This window comes from Globicephala melas, chromosome 12 (assembly GCF_963455315.2).
Source record: "Globicephala melas chromosome 12, mGloMel1.2, whole genome shotgun sequence".
Classification (NCBI taxonomy): domain Eukaryota; kingdom Metazoa; phylum Chordata; class Mammalia; order Artiodactyla; family Delphinidae; genus Globicephala; species Globicephala melas.
The window spans coordinates 39,802,146-39,819,049 of record NC_083325.1 but is presented as its reverse complement, the minus strand read 5'-3'; positions in this window follow the sequence as shown (position 1 = coordinate 39,819,049).

Genomic DNA, 16,904 nt, shown 5'->3' with positions numbered 1-16,904 from the left:
TACCTAGGCCCTGAAGAAAAGCAGCTTGCAATCGGCTGGTTAGTAACATCCACCTCATTTCACACAAGTAAGAACTGGGATGCCTCCTCCAGTCTCATGCGGGGTGAGTGGCAAAGAGGAAACTAGAAAATGGTCTTCGAAACCTTAAGCGAGCCCTATGTCCTTCTCTGAAGCAAAGCTGTTCTTCCAGAAAAGACCATATGGAACTGAGGAGAACCAGTGCCTACTCTTTCCCTAGTCTCAGTAGCACCCTAGTAGTAATAACTGGGTGCACAGTATTAATTGTAGCAGTAGTAATGGTAGTGGTAGTAGCAGCAGTAGTAGCAGCAGCTGAAGTAACTCATATTCATAGATGATGTATAAGGTTTCGCATTATATCATTTGCTAGCCAGAGCAATTATGCAAGGTAGATAGGGAAGAAAATCATTACCTTCCATTTACAGATGAGGAAACAGGCCCAGAAAGGTTAAGTGATGTACCTCCTCGAGGTTATTTGTACTGAGTAGCAGAGCTGGGTCATCAGGTTCCGAATCTTGTGCTCTTGCTCTACTCTGTAACATTGTCCTTCTATTTCTAATACCAAACTTTTCCAGTTTCCTTCACTTCCTGAAAAACAGGAATAAAAATACACCTCATTGAAGAAAGTAAGCATTATGCTTGAATCGATTCGGAGCCTCTACAATGAGGACCTAGAGTGGGATAATGAATGGAAAAAGTCTGTTAAAGCATGAACTGCAAAAAATCATCTATATAGACTTTAAACATTTATTTTATCTTAAAGCTTATAAAAGTAGTTTATGGCCTTTGAATCAGCTGTTTGGAGCTGCTTTCTTTCTTTCTTGCATAGACCACATCCATAGCTTCCATCCGCTACAATTTCAAGTTCCAGTTCCTTTAAAGCGGGGTGAGAACTAAAACACTTGCAAAGCAATGCGAATGTAAAGTGCTCTTAATTTTTATGCTCTTCCCCCAATCCTTTGCAGATGTCTCACACACGCCTAATCCAACAGCACACTTCTTTTCAGTGTCTTGCTTTCATCAAGTGGTCCCAAAGCATGCATTTCAATAACAGAGGAGCAACCCCCTTATTCTTGCAGTCGTATTTCATCAATTACTAAATATTTAACTAAATCACACAATAACAATAACAAGAAAAATATGTATAGACCCATTGGAAAACAAATGAACCAGACTACGTATTAGCATACGGTTCCACTGATGGTGACAGAAAGGCAATTGCATATGAAAGAGTATCCTTCCTAGCCACACACATACAGCAGGCTGTGGGCATCGTCCAGACAGTTTTCAGTTGACAGAGGGCACTGCTTAATCGCACAGGCTGTTAAGCAGAGGTCTGTCCAGAGAGCTAGTTCTGAATTCTGAAGTAATTGACCTTGGTTATGTTACTTTGCAGATGTGCTGGGAAGTTGTTTCACTGATCCAGCTTCTATTTCTCCAAGCTCTCAAAAATAATGAAAACATTCCTTCATTAAGAAAAAAAAAATTCGGGAACTCCATGGCGGCCCAGTAGTTGAGACTCCATGCTTCCACTGCTGAGGGCGCAGGTTCGATCCCTGGTCGGGGAACTAACAACCCGCAAGCCGCGCGGCGCAGCCAAACAAACAAACAAACAGATTAAAAACTCTACCTCTTTTCACCCATTGCATCCATAATTAATACTTAATATGAGACCCTTCCCCTAACAGATCCTTCAACAAATGGCGCTGCCCAGAACACCGGGATGAGGAGAACAGACGCTGCCTCAGAAATGTAATGCGTGGTGGCTTTCCTAAGCACACGAGTCTGGTCAATTACGTGGTTCTGAAATTCTGGAATGCCTTATGGAGTATGTGAGCTGTAAATGTGAATGCACTTGGAAAAGAACCGTAAAATGGGCTAGGTTTTAAGTTGGGTCCTCTTATTATCACTTCATCGTTTTCAGCAATGACCCTTCTGTCTCTGCACTGCACACCTCCCTCGTGAGAATCACTTCCAGCCCTGGGCCATCACTGTTCACAAGCTTAGATTTTCTAGGACTTCAGGGGCAGCGAGATCCACACTGATGCTGTGGTTAAGGTTCACAAGCCTTGTTGACCTTAGAATGTTCTGGAAGGGACCCCCAAATTGGAAGCTTTGGTAGGTCCCCAGCATCAGGAGCTGTGAAGGAAGGAGAAAATGTGTTCCAGTAGCTGCGTTCTACACAAATCTTCTATTACCCTCGAAACGGTCCACTTGAAGAATGGCAATATTTTTGTACGCTGGCCTCAAAGTCCCTGCTCAAAGAATGCTTGTAGCAAAGCTGTCTTTCCACTTTGAGGGCTTTCTGAAGAATGCATTTAGGTAGGGAGCTAGCCTTTTCTTCCAGAAACAGCAAGGGCTATCCGTCAGTCTACCGGCAAGCCACTCATCAAGTTCACTCGACAAAGGGTTAGGGCAGAAAGTCCCCACAATAATGTGGAAACAGAAATACTGCAAAGTAAAGGCTTATAAAATAATAAAACTTCTACTTACTCCAGATACCTCCCGGCGCCTTTGGCAAAATACCTTAAGCATCCCACATGCGGCGGGCACTGTCTGTATGCGGTGGCCCCTCATAAAGTGGCATTAAATACCACCAATGGGGCTTCAGACTTCATCCAGCAGGGTTTAGGCCAGGCATGTTCTGTATCACACATTATTAGAATGACATCTGCTTTGCAAGTTGTGTACCCAGGAGCCTACCCGGATCCCTCATTTCAGCATTCACTCTCGAGGCTTCTGTGCCTTCATAATGCCTAATATGTTTAACTCATTTTGAACAGAAGTCTAAAGCCTGCCACGGCCCTCTGGCCAAAACTGTAGCTGTCAGACAACGGAGCCAGCTATCAAACATTCCTCATTTATCATTAGTGGTGATGCAGTTGTACAGAAAAATGTGCGCACTGTACTGAGAGGCTGTCAATTGTTCCCCCTATAAAACTCCTCTTCTCAGATAGGGACATTTCTCTGTGGAGGCCTTGCCATTACATTTCGCTCCTTTTCCCACAACACTGAATTTATAATGCAAAGAAAATGGGGAACATATATTCATCCAAATGGCCTCTCTGCTACGAGATGAATAAGGAGATCATCAATGGCAGCGTCAGCGCAGGGCTGTACGGGCCATTGAGGGAAATTAATAGAATCAGTCCAGAAAGAGTAAAAAGAAAAAAGAAAAGAAAGAGGGAAAAATCACCCACAGGTTTTGTGCTGAGGTTGAATCTTGAATAACAAAGGCATGCAGCTGAAAGTTGGAATTCTCTTTGGAATTACCGTTTTGCCACCAAAGTGGGATGTGTGGGCTACAAACCTGCCTTATGAGGCAAATTTCTCCAACTTTCTGTTCCTCATTTGACTCCTGACAATGGCTCCTTTTCCTCACCTGTAAATGGTGCCTCTGAAATCAGCTTCCAGCCCCAGAGGCCACTCAAATTTTTCACTGATGTTTACAGAATGCTCATGAAGGGTCTTTATATTTTAAAAAACAGTCAGGTGGTGCTCCTGAGTAACGTAATTATTATTGGGCTTCTGACTATAATAGGACTGTGAAAATCTTCCCTTACCATTTTATTCCTCCTCCACCCACATGGCTGTCTCTTCCCACTCAAATGTTTTCGTCCTCCTTCTTGTAATTCTACTGGGTGAAAAATGGACTCAATTAAATGTGTCTGAGATGCCTCCAGGTTTACTTACGCCTGTGTCTTCAAAGAGACAGAGTTAGGGTGGTATAGTAATGATAACGCATCCTTGTTGACTTCAAAGGCAGAGGCATGGCACATAGATTTATTCCCATGATATCTCTGTCAGAGCAGTTATTATCCCATCTTAGAGATGGGGAAACAGAGGGTCTTGCCCAAGGACATGGAGAGATATCCGTCCCAGAAAGAGAATGAAAGCATTGCTATAGGTTTCTGAGTCTTTCCCAAGTTCAGACCATTTTCCCTCCAGCAGCAACAACAAATCTCATCCTCAGAAATGAGCAAACTTCAGGGCAGGTAGACACAGCCAAAAAGAAGTAATCTATTTGACACACCCTGTAGGGACACCAAGCTCTTGAATGCCTATGGAATGAGATGGGAATGGAGGGGTAAAGAGCCAAAGACAAGAGCCCAATCTTGTCTTTATCCAAGGGATAATCTGCCCCACTGGGATGGATGGGCTGCAGCCTTACCATGGGTTAGGGCAGCTGAAAATCAGCTCTTGGCTGAAATAAACTCCCAACAGTCTCCTTTCCTTCACATCCCACCCCTCGAGGTTTTCCACCTGTCAGTGGTTTTCCACCCCTCCTTCCTGAATGGGGAAAGTAGTCAAGACCCCCAATGGCCCATGCATTCTCTGTGGGTAACTGTGCGTAACGCTACTAGATAGTCTTCAAGATACACCTTGGCTGGCTCTGTACAATCTTTCACCCAAAGTATGCCCTATATTTTCTAGTCTCTAGGCCAGGAGTTTCCAATCCACTTTTTCTCATTTCCACAATGGTGTTTTTCCAGTTCAGAACAGTTCTTCTCTCCCAGTTATTTCCAGGAGCTCATACATCAACAGCTGAACAACCTGTTCTCTGTCCCAGTGTTTTTCCTCTAAAACATCCTTTATTGCCAAACACTTGCCCTGGAAACACATGATGATTGACTGTCCTCTTGGTTATAGTCTCAAAATATAGTCTTCAGTTTCCCTAATCTTCTTTAATTTTCTCTTCCTTTCCTCTAAATCACCCCTCACCTTTTTTCACCCACTGGCTCACAGTGATCCAGGGTTACGTAGTCAAAGCATGTTCTCCATCTGACCTTCACGGGGAATTTATGGTTTCTAGTGGAGCTGTTCAACTGAAGACTTGATCAACTTTAATATTTTTTCTTTTGGCACTGTTCATTCCAACTCAAGGCTGGCAACTTAGCACTGCAGCTGAACTGGCGATAAATGGGTCAATTCAATTAAATTCAGAAAGTGCTACAGTGCTGTGTAATTCATTAAGCACTGGAGATATATAAGATACCATCCCTCTCCTTAAGGGGTTTATAGTTTAGTTAGAGAGATAACAAAGAATGCCTGTGAACTTGATACATAATACTGCAGAGTAATAAAATGATAAGAGTCTAAGGAGATGATAAGAGCAATAAAAGGTCAGAAGAATGAACTATGTAGACAAAAATGTAAAGGAAGTGCTTTATGGAGAACATGAGTCTTGTTCTACACCTGGAAGGCACCAGGGGATTTAAATGATTAGAAAAGATGAAGGAGGACATTTCAACTAGGAGTGAGGGCAGGATGAAAGCCCATGAATTAGGTCATTGCCTTTAAGTCATTTGAAGAAATAGAAGCAAAGAACCCTGGGGTCACACAAGCTTTTTTGTTCATTACCTTAGTCATGGCTTGGAAGAACTTTTTATCTTTTTTTTTTTTTCCTGCAGTCATCATCTTTCTCATTGGTTCAACCACAGAAAATTGCAGACCCAAGTAGTAAATGGATTTCCACTGGGCTGGTGGCTCTGGGGAAACAAGAACGTACTTTTATGAAGGTAATCAGTTGGTCACAGCAATTGTTACTCTGTAGTTAACTCCACAGATATTCAGGGAGCAGTGGAGAATGAGAGGGAGTGATCTTGGACCCTCCTGATTGCAGAAACAAACTGGCTTCTTCTTCATAGAGATCAATCACTCTCTAGCCTGTCAGGTTTTCTGCGTGAAGTTGTGCCCCTACAATACTGCCATGGTGTCTAAAGAAGATGCTCAATCCCAATACCGTGTGAAGGTCCAACCTCAACAAAACTGTGGACCATTTCATTTTTACTATCATTGCCTCCCCCACTGCATCACCCCCACTTCCTAGACGTCTGTACTGGGAAGAACAAGAAAGAAATACATGATGAAGAATGTGTGCATTTTACTAGGGGATTATTTCTAAATTCAAAATTCAGAACAGTAGTGCATCTCTAATAGTGGTATTTCAGACACTGTAACAAGTTGACAGAACAGTTTTTTGGGGGGGTGGGGGGGCAGACTTTGAGGTGTCCTTAAATTATCCTATGTGAGCAGCATTTTCTCTGTCTATTTCTAAGTCCAACCTTTACCTCAGAATCCATCTTGACATAGACAGGTAAAGGCCTAGAAAAGTATAAGTTTCATGAGGACAAGGATTTTATCAGATCATTACACGCTGAAATCCTAATGCTATCAGACAGTCTACATTTAGCAACTCAATGACCGATCTCCCTAAGCATTTCAGGCTGGCTCTTTGGAGAGTGCTTCAAACTAGCCCCAAGAAATACAAAGTACAGATTTCCCTGGCCTCAGAAATCCCTCCATCTGTCGCAGAAGCTTTCTCCATGCCTTCCTGGCAGTCATTTCAATTTCCATGACAGAAATAAAGAAAAAAAAGAAGTTGTGGTCTGTGCCACAGCTTGAAGGTTCGTTTAATGTAGATTTTGACGTGTGAACTGTACAATAACCCCAAGTTGGAGGTGCATTTTTTATACTGAAGGTGAGAGACCAATTAGTAGCTCTAACTCCTTAAGCAGATGGCTATCATATGATAACGGAGGCGCCTGTCATGTCCTTTGCCATTACAGAGTCATCTTTTTCCTAATATCTTTCTCTACAAAGGAAAGATATTATGCAGACAGATTGCATGGCCTAGACACCTCTATGAAGTTGAGTTTTTAGCAGGACATGTGGAGCCTGGGAATCTTGTTCTTGAATTACGGGTCATATTCAACTCCTAAAAACTGTCTCCAAGATAAAACACAAGGAAAGAATTTGAGGGCAGGCAGAGAAATAAAGCTGATAAGATTCTTAGGTTCTGGGCTCCATCTCAAGCTGGAAATTGTAGACATGCTATAGTTGGCCCTCAAATACCTGCAAAGGATCTTTCCTTTCCATGGCTTGGAGACTCACACTATAAAGGAGGAAACATGGATTTGGAGTCAAAGGATCTGGTTTGAATATCAGCTCTGTCCTTTACAAGCTGGGTGACTTGAATCCACTTGCTTGAGCTCCCCAGCCTCAGTTTCCTGTTCTACAAAACAGGGCTTATAATAACATCTTTAGAGAGGGATGAAGATTAAGTGAAGTTTCAAGTGAAAAATCATGACATCTGGCACTTTCACCTTCCCTCAAAATACCAGGCAGGGAGGACAGCACCACAGGGGTCAAAGTATAAGGTCATCTGGATACTCTCCTCTTGCAGTCAATGCAGCTGTTAGAGCACAAACTCAGGAACCTGATAAATATGGGGTTGATTCTTAGTCTCACCACTGGTTGGGTTGTGAGCTTGGGCAAGATATATAAGTATTCTGAACCTCAGTGCCTTGATGTGCAAAGGTGGGCAATATCTACCTTGTACATAGGACTGATACGATGATTAAAGGAGAAAATTCACTTCAAGAGCTTAGCAGAGGGTCTGGCCCATGATGCACATATCTATTCCTCCTTTCCTTCTTCTTTCCCTTCCTTCCCTTTCCTCTTGTTCTTTTCCCTCTTCATCCTCACTTACTCTTTGATGTACTCCAAGCTGCTGGCATTTTCAATGTCCAGAATGGACTGTACCAAGGCTTCTGTCCCTGGAGAGCCTCAAGCTTTCCTCTGTGCTCAGAGAGTGCAGTGCTCCATTCTTGAGAAAAAGAAGTAAAGGCAGAAGGAATCCTGACGACCTGGATAGTTTTCCAGGCTGCCTGTCCTGAATTCAAGTCCTTTCCCTCTTGCTGGCCCTAGTTTCCTCATTTATAACATGGGAGAACAAGCAAGAATCCTCTGGAGCTCCTAGTTGAGATCTCACCTGTCTACTCATGTAGCCCTCTTCTGAAGTCTCCCTTCCTCTCTTGCCATCAAACTCCTATCCAGGGGTCAAACTCTAGCTGAAACACCTGTACTACTTCCCAAAAATTTACCAGATGAATGCACAAATGCACACTGAGATTGGACCACTCAAAGAGGATTTACTAGGAGTGTGCTCTGGTCTCCATGACTTCGAAAAATCTGTGCTGATCCCTCAGTCTTCTGAATTTTGATGGTCTCACAGTGCATGCCACACAAGTTAATATTTACTCTCTCCAACAGCTTCTTCAAGGCAAAAACTGTTTTATTTATTATTAAACCTTACCGCCTAGCCCAGTACCTGGCAATTGATGTGTTTCACAAATGGCTCCCCAAAACTTTCATGATTAAATGACTTAAGTATTTATCTTATAGGAAAATCTTGGCTAATGATGAGGTAGTAAATCAGTTGAGGCCAAAGATTCTGAACTTTTTTTGTATTCTGTACAGCACCTAGCACTGGGTGCAGAAATGTAGTAGGCACTCAAAAACACATGGTGGTCCTTATATTAAAAACTTTGCCTCTATATTTATGAGGAAATTCTTAAATATAGAATTGTCCTTGACAACTCAAGGACCAAGGAATGGTCTTCAACAAAAGCCCAGAGCTAGAACTGCTCTTAAGGCTCACGCAACTAGGACCATCCGTTTGAATGGCTCCTAGAGGGGCTGTGGAAGGAAAGAAAGTGGCTCTCCATAAGGTTATAAAAAATGACCTAAGACCTATATGCATATAAACAAGCAATCCAGAAACCCCTTTCCTCACCACCACCAAGAAAGTCTCCTCCATCCTTAACACACATGCATATTCCACCCTTTGATGGTCTGTCTCCTATAAGGACTTCTCTGACATTCAGCATCCTTTTCCTTGTATAAAATGGTAGAGATTTGGGGGCTGTGGGGAGAGTGGGTGGCAATGCACTTTTTGCCTTGAGCCCTGTACCTGATCAAAGGATAGTTCAATATCTCTAGGGATGACTCTGATTAAAGTGGTCATCATATAGTTGTCTCCTTCCCCTTCCCCTGCCCCACTTTCTCCTCTACTTCCTCCTCTTCCTCTTGCTGCACCTCCGCATCCTCTTTCTCCTTCTTTACCTCTTCCATTGGTGCTCTTCCTCCACAAATAACTTGCACCAAAACAGATGCTACAAACAGGCTTCCTGCTCCTGGGTTTGAGCAATTAGCCCACTCAAAATATCCTGGCCCTTGCTGAAGTGGAAGGAGGGGTGGGCGGGGGCGTTGGGAGAGTAACATCTACCCTGCTTATTCTTGACCTGCAAGCACAGCCTGCTTTCTTGTCTTTGAAGGAGACCACAAAGACTCAGTAACTCTCTGGTGAAGACTGAGATGCTGTGACACTGAAACTCCTGCTGACTGATTAAATATTGAGGAAGAGAGTCCATGGATTGACTTGCCCTCCGTAAAATAAGGTTTGAAATAAACCCCCTGGAGGGTCACACCCCCTAGTCTGCCGAGGGCCATGTTCTTTAGGGCAGGACAATTATAATTAATTGAGTGATCCACAGAAAGCATACATGCAAGGAAAATCCCTGCAAGTACCATCCCTCTGCACATCTCCTGAAAACCAGCTGGGCCTTCAAAGGGTTAAGCCAGGATCAGCAGACCAAGGAGGCCAATTCTGCCTGTGGCTACCACCAGTCAAGTCTGTTGCTGAGGGCTGTAGACACAGCCTGTACTTTCAACCCAGCACAGTTATTTTTAAGAAATAATTACTCCAAGTTTACAGTGGCGGCAAACTGATAATTCAGAAGTATGATTGCTTCCCCAGTTAACTAATCAATCCCTTATCTTTGAGGGTAGAGACAGAGAGAGAATACAGGAGCAGATCAATAATCAAGTGAGTTCCATTTCTTTTTTTTTTTCTTTCTTATAGATTATAGCTGTTTTCTTGAATAAATTTTCAAATCATACAAAATAATAAATGATGCCTGTGAGTTTTTTATTCTCCTTCCCAGGATTACTGTAAGAATTGATGGAAGCTATATTCCTTTGATACGTATGCACACAGGTACCTTTCCTGAATACCTACCAAGTGCCAGGTACTGAACTGAAAACTTACAACACATTCTTCTATTTTATCAGGGATTATCTCATCTTCAGAGCAGGCTGCAGTAAAAGAGTCGACCTTGTAAGGCTGCTCCTGAGTTTCTTTCTTTTCTGCTATGAATAGGCCATTTCTCATAATCTCCACCCCAGGCTGACAAATTTTCAAACAATTGATTTGCCACATTTCTTCTTCTTCTTCTTAAGCCCGAAGTTCTGTCGAGAAAATTACATGAACTATAGCAGCACTTGTCATTTTTGGCCCTGCTTCATCCTGGCATCAAGCTAGGCACTCCCGGTGAGTCAGAGAGGTGCCAGCAGTGCCACCTGTTAGAACGTTGAGTTCATAACACAGCAAGGAAGCTGACGCTCCAGGGGAAAATCCCTCAGTGGCACCCATGCTTTTTTCATTCTATCCATCCACCCGTGCAACCATCCATTCGACAACAGCAACTGAATGCCTACTACATGCCACCCCTGCCTTCAATGAGCTTCCTGTCTAGGGCAGGAGAAAGACATAATCAAAACAAATACAATACAAGTCACGATGAGGGGAGGTTCCAAAGGGAGCTCAGACAAGAACACCGTTGATTCTTACTGAAGAGACTGGGAAAGGCTTCCTAGAGACTGAACAGAGTCTTAACACTTCAAAACAGCACTTAGACATTATGCTCCCCATGACAAAAGCATCACACGTTCAATAGTCAATGGACAATATTTGAATATATAGAAAGGAGACAATATTTGAAAGTATAGAAAAGCACAAAATAGAAAAATCACCCTGAATCTGACCTTCATTCCTTCTTAGTCTACTGCAGTGTATAAAACAAAAAAGTGTAAGTCTCTTCCTCCCTGCTCTCAGTCCCAGCTTACAAAGTGTTATCAGTGCAGTGCATGGGCTTTAACACTTGTAATTTGCTCTCCTGTAAATGTGCCACTCCACCTTCTCTCCCAACACAAGCACAGAGGTTAAGAAAACTAGCTCTGAAATCTAACTGGCTGGCTTCAAGTCAGAGCTCAACCACCAGCTAGCTTTGTGACCTCAGGCTAGTTACTTAACTTCTCTCTGTGTTACTTCTCTAATATGTAAAGTGGTGTTTATAAAAGTATGTATTCTAAGTCTGTTTTCAGAAATAAATGAGAAAGTGAATATAAACCGTTCCTGGCATACAGTAAATACTCAATAAATATAGCACTAGTACCGGTACATATACACACATAATACTTTGTTTTAAAAAGTAAAATCAAGTTATATATCTTACACTATGTATGTTTTCCAATTAACAATGCATATACTTCTTTTCACATACTAGTCAATTTGATTCCATTCCGATGACTATATTACAGGATTATTCCAGAATTTATTTAACCAATCCAGATCATTACTGAGAAAGCCCTGTGCCTATACTTTTATGCAAACCTCCTAATATTTATGTAGGACAGATTCTTAGAAGTGTGATTTCTAGGTCACAGGGTGTGTGCATTTAAAATTTTGATTAGATAGTACCAAAATAGCTTTCAAAAAGTTTGCACAATTTTAGTCCACTGATTATATATGAGTGCCCGTTTCTCCTACATCACCAATAGTAGCATTTGTTACTATTTTTATTTGTGTTTATTTAAATGATTAGCCTATGGAAAGGGTTTTAAACGATATCTAGCACATCAGAACACCAAAATTTAAATAAAATGTTCTTACTGATAGAGCAGTGTTTCATGTTTACTGATCATAACTTGCTATTCGTTGAATTTCTTGTTTTTATCTTTTGCCTACATTCCCATTGTATTTATTTCTTTTGATTACTAATTTATGGAAGTCCTTGTATGTTTGATGTATTAGTCCTATAAGAAATAAGCAAATATGTTCTCCCCATCCTGTCTTATAACCTAGTTTAATGTTAAGTAGAATTTAGATGGATGAAGGTTTGGTGGAATTTCAAGAAGAGGGAAAAGCATCTGCAAAGCCATGGCTTTTAAAGGGAGCTCAGATTCTGAGACCATGGAGCTTTTGCTGGTGGAGCATACATGGATATGTACTAGAAAACAATTCACATATAATCGGCCTTAAATGCCATCCTGGAAAATGTGAACTTTATTCTAAAGGCAACAGTTAAGTCATCCAGGACTAAAGAAGAAAAGAGAGGTAGAACTACACTTAGACTCCTCGCCGTGGATGAGAGTTCTTAAACTGTTTGAGATCAAGGCACACCACCATGTTGCCCAGCTTCACTTCTATATGGTTCAGCCAGCGTTCAATTCTATAGCAATAGTGGTCCCCTATAATTACACAATGCAGGTGTTGGTCAGGGATCCTCAGGAGATTCTGAAGAAACTTTCCAGTGGAGTTCACACACACTCAGAACTTTGCATTTAATTTTATAGTTTTCGGAGATACAGTGGCATCTACTCACTGACTTGATTACATAAGAGAAACCCCTATTCTAGGGCTTTAATGTGACACTGGAATTTACTGCTTATAGAACTTGAAACTACGGTATTGTTTGGTTTAAGCCAAACTATGGAAAATCTTAAACTTTAGGCCAAATTCACTTTTAGGCCATGGAAATGTGCTCTGGAAGGCAAGGCTGTTCCTAGACAGCATTCTAAAGCAGCATCATACAATAGAAAAATAATGCAGATTCCAAATGTGAGCCAAATATGTAAGTTTAAGTTTTCTAACAGCTACATCACAAAAGTAAAAAGAAGTAAGTAAAATTAATTTTAGTACTATATTTTATCTAACCTAATATATTCAAAATATAATTATTTCAATATGTAATCAACATAAAATGTTATTCGATATTTTACGTTTTTTCATACCAAGTCTTAGGAATCTAGTATTTATTTTATGCTTACACTGTGTCTCAATTTAGATTAGTCACATTTCAAGGGTACAATAGCCACATGTGGCTAGCGGCCACCATACTGGACAGCACAGTTCTAAAATATCTCTTCGTATTTCCTTTTCTTTAAACCTGTTTTCCTGCCAGAACATCCATTTAAACAATCAAACTCTCCTCTTCGACTTTCTAACTATAGGCTAAGCATAAAGTTTTCTCTCCATGGGTCATCATATTTAAGCTTGGCATACCACTGCAGAACAGGAAATGTTAATAACTCAGTACGGAAAAGAAATCAAGTATCAGAGAAGGAGAGAGAAGCGTCTCTTTCAAAGCAGGTGGCGCCTCATAACTCCCAGCATTTTGGGGACATGCGGGCCTAGAGCTGGATCTTCACGTGGTTGTTCTTTGTCACACTACCAGGGATCTCCACAGTCGGGTGTTGCATAGATAGGCATTCTCTCCACTTCCGTTAGAAGTCTGAGACAACGGTGAAAGTTCCCAACATCCAGGACATCCTAAAATAACAGAATACCAGGCTAGCTCTGTCTATATGTCATCCTATAGCTGGGAAAAAAAGAGCCGCAGAAATTTTGTCTATGGACAAATATTATATTCCCAGAATAAAGTGTATTTGGGAGATAGTGAGCGATATAACATTACTTACCCATGTACCTAAAAAAACAATTTAAATATAAATACGACTCTACAAGTTTTATTAAATTGAGGGATAGATATTAACAGTTAAATATGAAGAAAAAGGAAAAATAAAACATCTCTTCAACTTTGTAGAATAACAGCGCTACTTGCTACGTCTAAAAGCATTATTAAGCAGTGCAGAGGATCATCCCAGGGTCACATGCCACTGAATGACATTGGATTTGCAGGGACTCAGAGACCAAGAGACTCAGGGAACCTGGCGCAAGTTCAAAACCCTAGGAACTCTCCATTCTTCCCTTCCAAATGAGAGAAAGACATACTTGGTAGTGTCACGATTTCAGCTATAAGCAGCAGCCTTCTAATTAAAAATAAACCGAGTCCGTTATTTGCATTTACAGTTTTTCCACAGCTTATCAGCAATGTGAAGATAGGGAGAGATGCTGGAAGCATATGTTTAAACATCCCAAATGCTTTTGAGAGCACCATTAGGAGTAAACATCCTGTGAATGTGTTTCTTTACCTTCGATGCCCATCTCCGAAGGGCTTCCTAAGCTGTGCGAGGGCGGTACTGGCAGCATAAACATATTTATCTTCTGAAGGAATGGGCCAGAGAAAACATGGCTACAATCAAATTAGTAACTAGAAGGAACCATGCTTTTGACGCCAGACATCCCCTCCTGTGGTATACTTTCATTATTCCCCCTACGGTTATCGGAAAACTGTGGAGAAAGGGAAGGGCAGGCAGCACAGGCAAAGGGGAGGTGGGGTAGAAGGAAAGAGAAAATGTCAGAGAGCTTTCTGGGTGGATGCCATGGTTGAATTTCAACATGAAAATGTTCAATAAATATTTGCTGAATGAATCTTCCAAAGTCCAAAGGCCATCTTCCAGACAAATGCGTGTGATACTGGGGGATGTATATGGTAGTTTCTCAGTCTCAGCACTATTGACATTTTGGGCCAAATAACTCTGCTATGGTGACTGTTCTGGGCATTGTAGGAGTTAGCAGCATCCTCTACCCATTAGATGCCAGTAGCATCCCCGCATTCCCTCCCCACCGTTCTAACACCCAAAAATGTCTCCAGACATTGCCATACGTGCCCTGGGTGCAAATCACCCCTGGTTGAGATTCACTAGTGAATGACAAGCCTTCATCCATTCATGTATTCAACAAGTCTGACTCATGTATTTAGCCAATCTTCTATTTGGAACACTGATCGATGTACTTGTCTCTACCCTCAAGTAGGTCCCAGTTTAGTGTCAGAGAGAAAGTTTAAAGTGAGAAGACATGAGAGATTGTGGCTTGACTCCTTAAAAATGGGTGTGCACTCCTTTTTAAGGACATTTAGAAAACGGACCTTTAATTGCAACAAAGGTTATACACTTAGAAAAGTTCTCAGAGAAAAGCCCATTCAACTTAGTGAGGGTTTCTGCTCTGCTAGTAGGTTACATATTAAAGATGAATTTGAAGGCTCTCGGAGAAGCAGCAAGGCTGGCCCCTATACATCTTTGCTGACTTCATAAAAAACAAGGGTGCCGCTCTGTGACCTGGGCGGGTCTACAAGAAGATTGTGTAACATGCAGGATGCCTTTGATCCAAACAAACTCCCAGATTATTAAAAGGATGTTTTTTTTCCCTCTCGAGGCCAAGGTAAGTCACCAGAGCTTTTTCCCTGTTATTAACCAAGCACTAGATGTACAAGGCTTAGATATTAAAAGGCATTCGCCAAGGCATCATGGTCATCTAGTTTAGAGCAAGTGAAAAAATTGAGGGAGAAGCTGCATTACTTACAAAACAAGTAAATGGCCTGAAATATTAGGAGCTGCGCATATAAACCCATTCAATTTTCTGTGGCCAAGTGACAAGGAGGTAGAGCCAGTTTCCTAAGCACCTGAGGGCAGCCTCTCCCCAGTGTAATTCTAAATAGAAACGAAAATTGTAACTACTGACTTACCTTGACCCAGAACTGCCAACAAATCTCTCCATTCTTTCAATAATCTGGGTGTTTATTTCCACCAAGAAGCGTGGTGGTGTAGCGCAATGAAACAGGCCCTCTCCTGAGCTCTACCGCCGCCCCCGCCCCTCAGAAGCAAGGTAGCGCACGCTGCGCACTCGTAAAAAGGTTACCAGCCTTGGTGGAAACCAATCAGAATGTTAACAGCAAATCCAAGTTCAAGAAGTATGTAAACCTCATGAACCCATGAAAATGCCCCAAAGCTGGAATCAGACTGTCTCCATAGGTTTTGAACGACAATTCTAACACAGATCACACTGGCAAAAAGAGTATGAGGAAGGACAGAGATGACTGTTTCAGGCCGAAAGGAGCCCCAGTCTGACACCCTTGTTGATGGCCTTTTACTTCTGCCACCTGTAGAAGTTTTTCAGACCAAAGCCCCCTTACTGCACTTTTCACATCGGATTTTTACACTTTTCCTACTAAGACAGCCCCTAAACACCCAGAGGAGGAGGAAGATGGTACTGGACAAACGATGCTGGAAAACTGGAAAACACTGCTGCCTCTAGAGGTTAAGAGACCCTGGGAAGTGCTTTAGAGGATTCTCTGACTGGAGCTACGCCAAGACAAACGTGCCGGCAGGAGTTTCCCGTGGAGCCTTCTACTGTTTTATCAGGAAGCATCCACCTGACAGGACTGGGAGGAATGTCATCTCTTGAATGGCTCCATCAGCTTACCGAGGACTCTTTTTGACTTACTTTCCACCTGGGGCCTAGACACTGAGAGTGACCCTAGACAGATTGCTAAAGTCAGCCTCTTACTATTTATTTTCTTTGATGATGCAGCCAAGGGTCAGCATTCTTTGACTGTCTTCCTTAGTGTGAACTACTTAAATGTGTTATTGCTGCCTCACATTTTTGAATTTTGAGTGGGGAGCTGTAAGAAGAATAAACTAAAAGGACAACTAATGGTGAAATTTGATCTGCGGCAGTGGGTAGGGAAGATCTGACGAGCTGAACCATATTATACTTGAAGCTGCCATTGCTTGACCACCTACCTATGTGTGCAAGATGGCTAACTGTCTATCAAAAATCCCTGGTCCACCTCCACAGAGCACAATTTTCACTAGGAAGTTGGTGCGCCATCGGATAGCATATTTCCCAGCCCATCTTGCATCAGGAGGGGTCCGAAAAGGTTGTTACCAATGGAATGTGAGCAGTTCAGTTTTGGGCCTCTGAAACACTATCTTCCCCTGTCTGCTGGCTGTTTATGGAGGACTCCAAAGCCATAAGGAATGACAAATCCATAAGATGGCAGAAACCTAATCCCATATGGAGAAAAGCTTTCTGACAACCAGGAATACCCACATAGGACTGTTACTTAGTGAGAAATAAACTTCTAGTGTGTTCAGCCACTGAAATTTGGCGAGCTATTTGTTATAGTACCTTACTCTTGTGTTAGCTTAATTCACACGTTGTGCCAATAGGAATGAAAGGAAGTGGGACAAGAAACCAAAATTTATGAGTATCTACTAATATTTACTGAGAATCTGGGTCT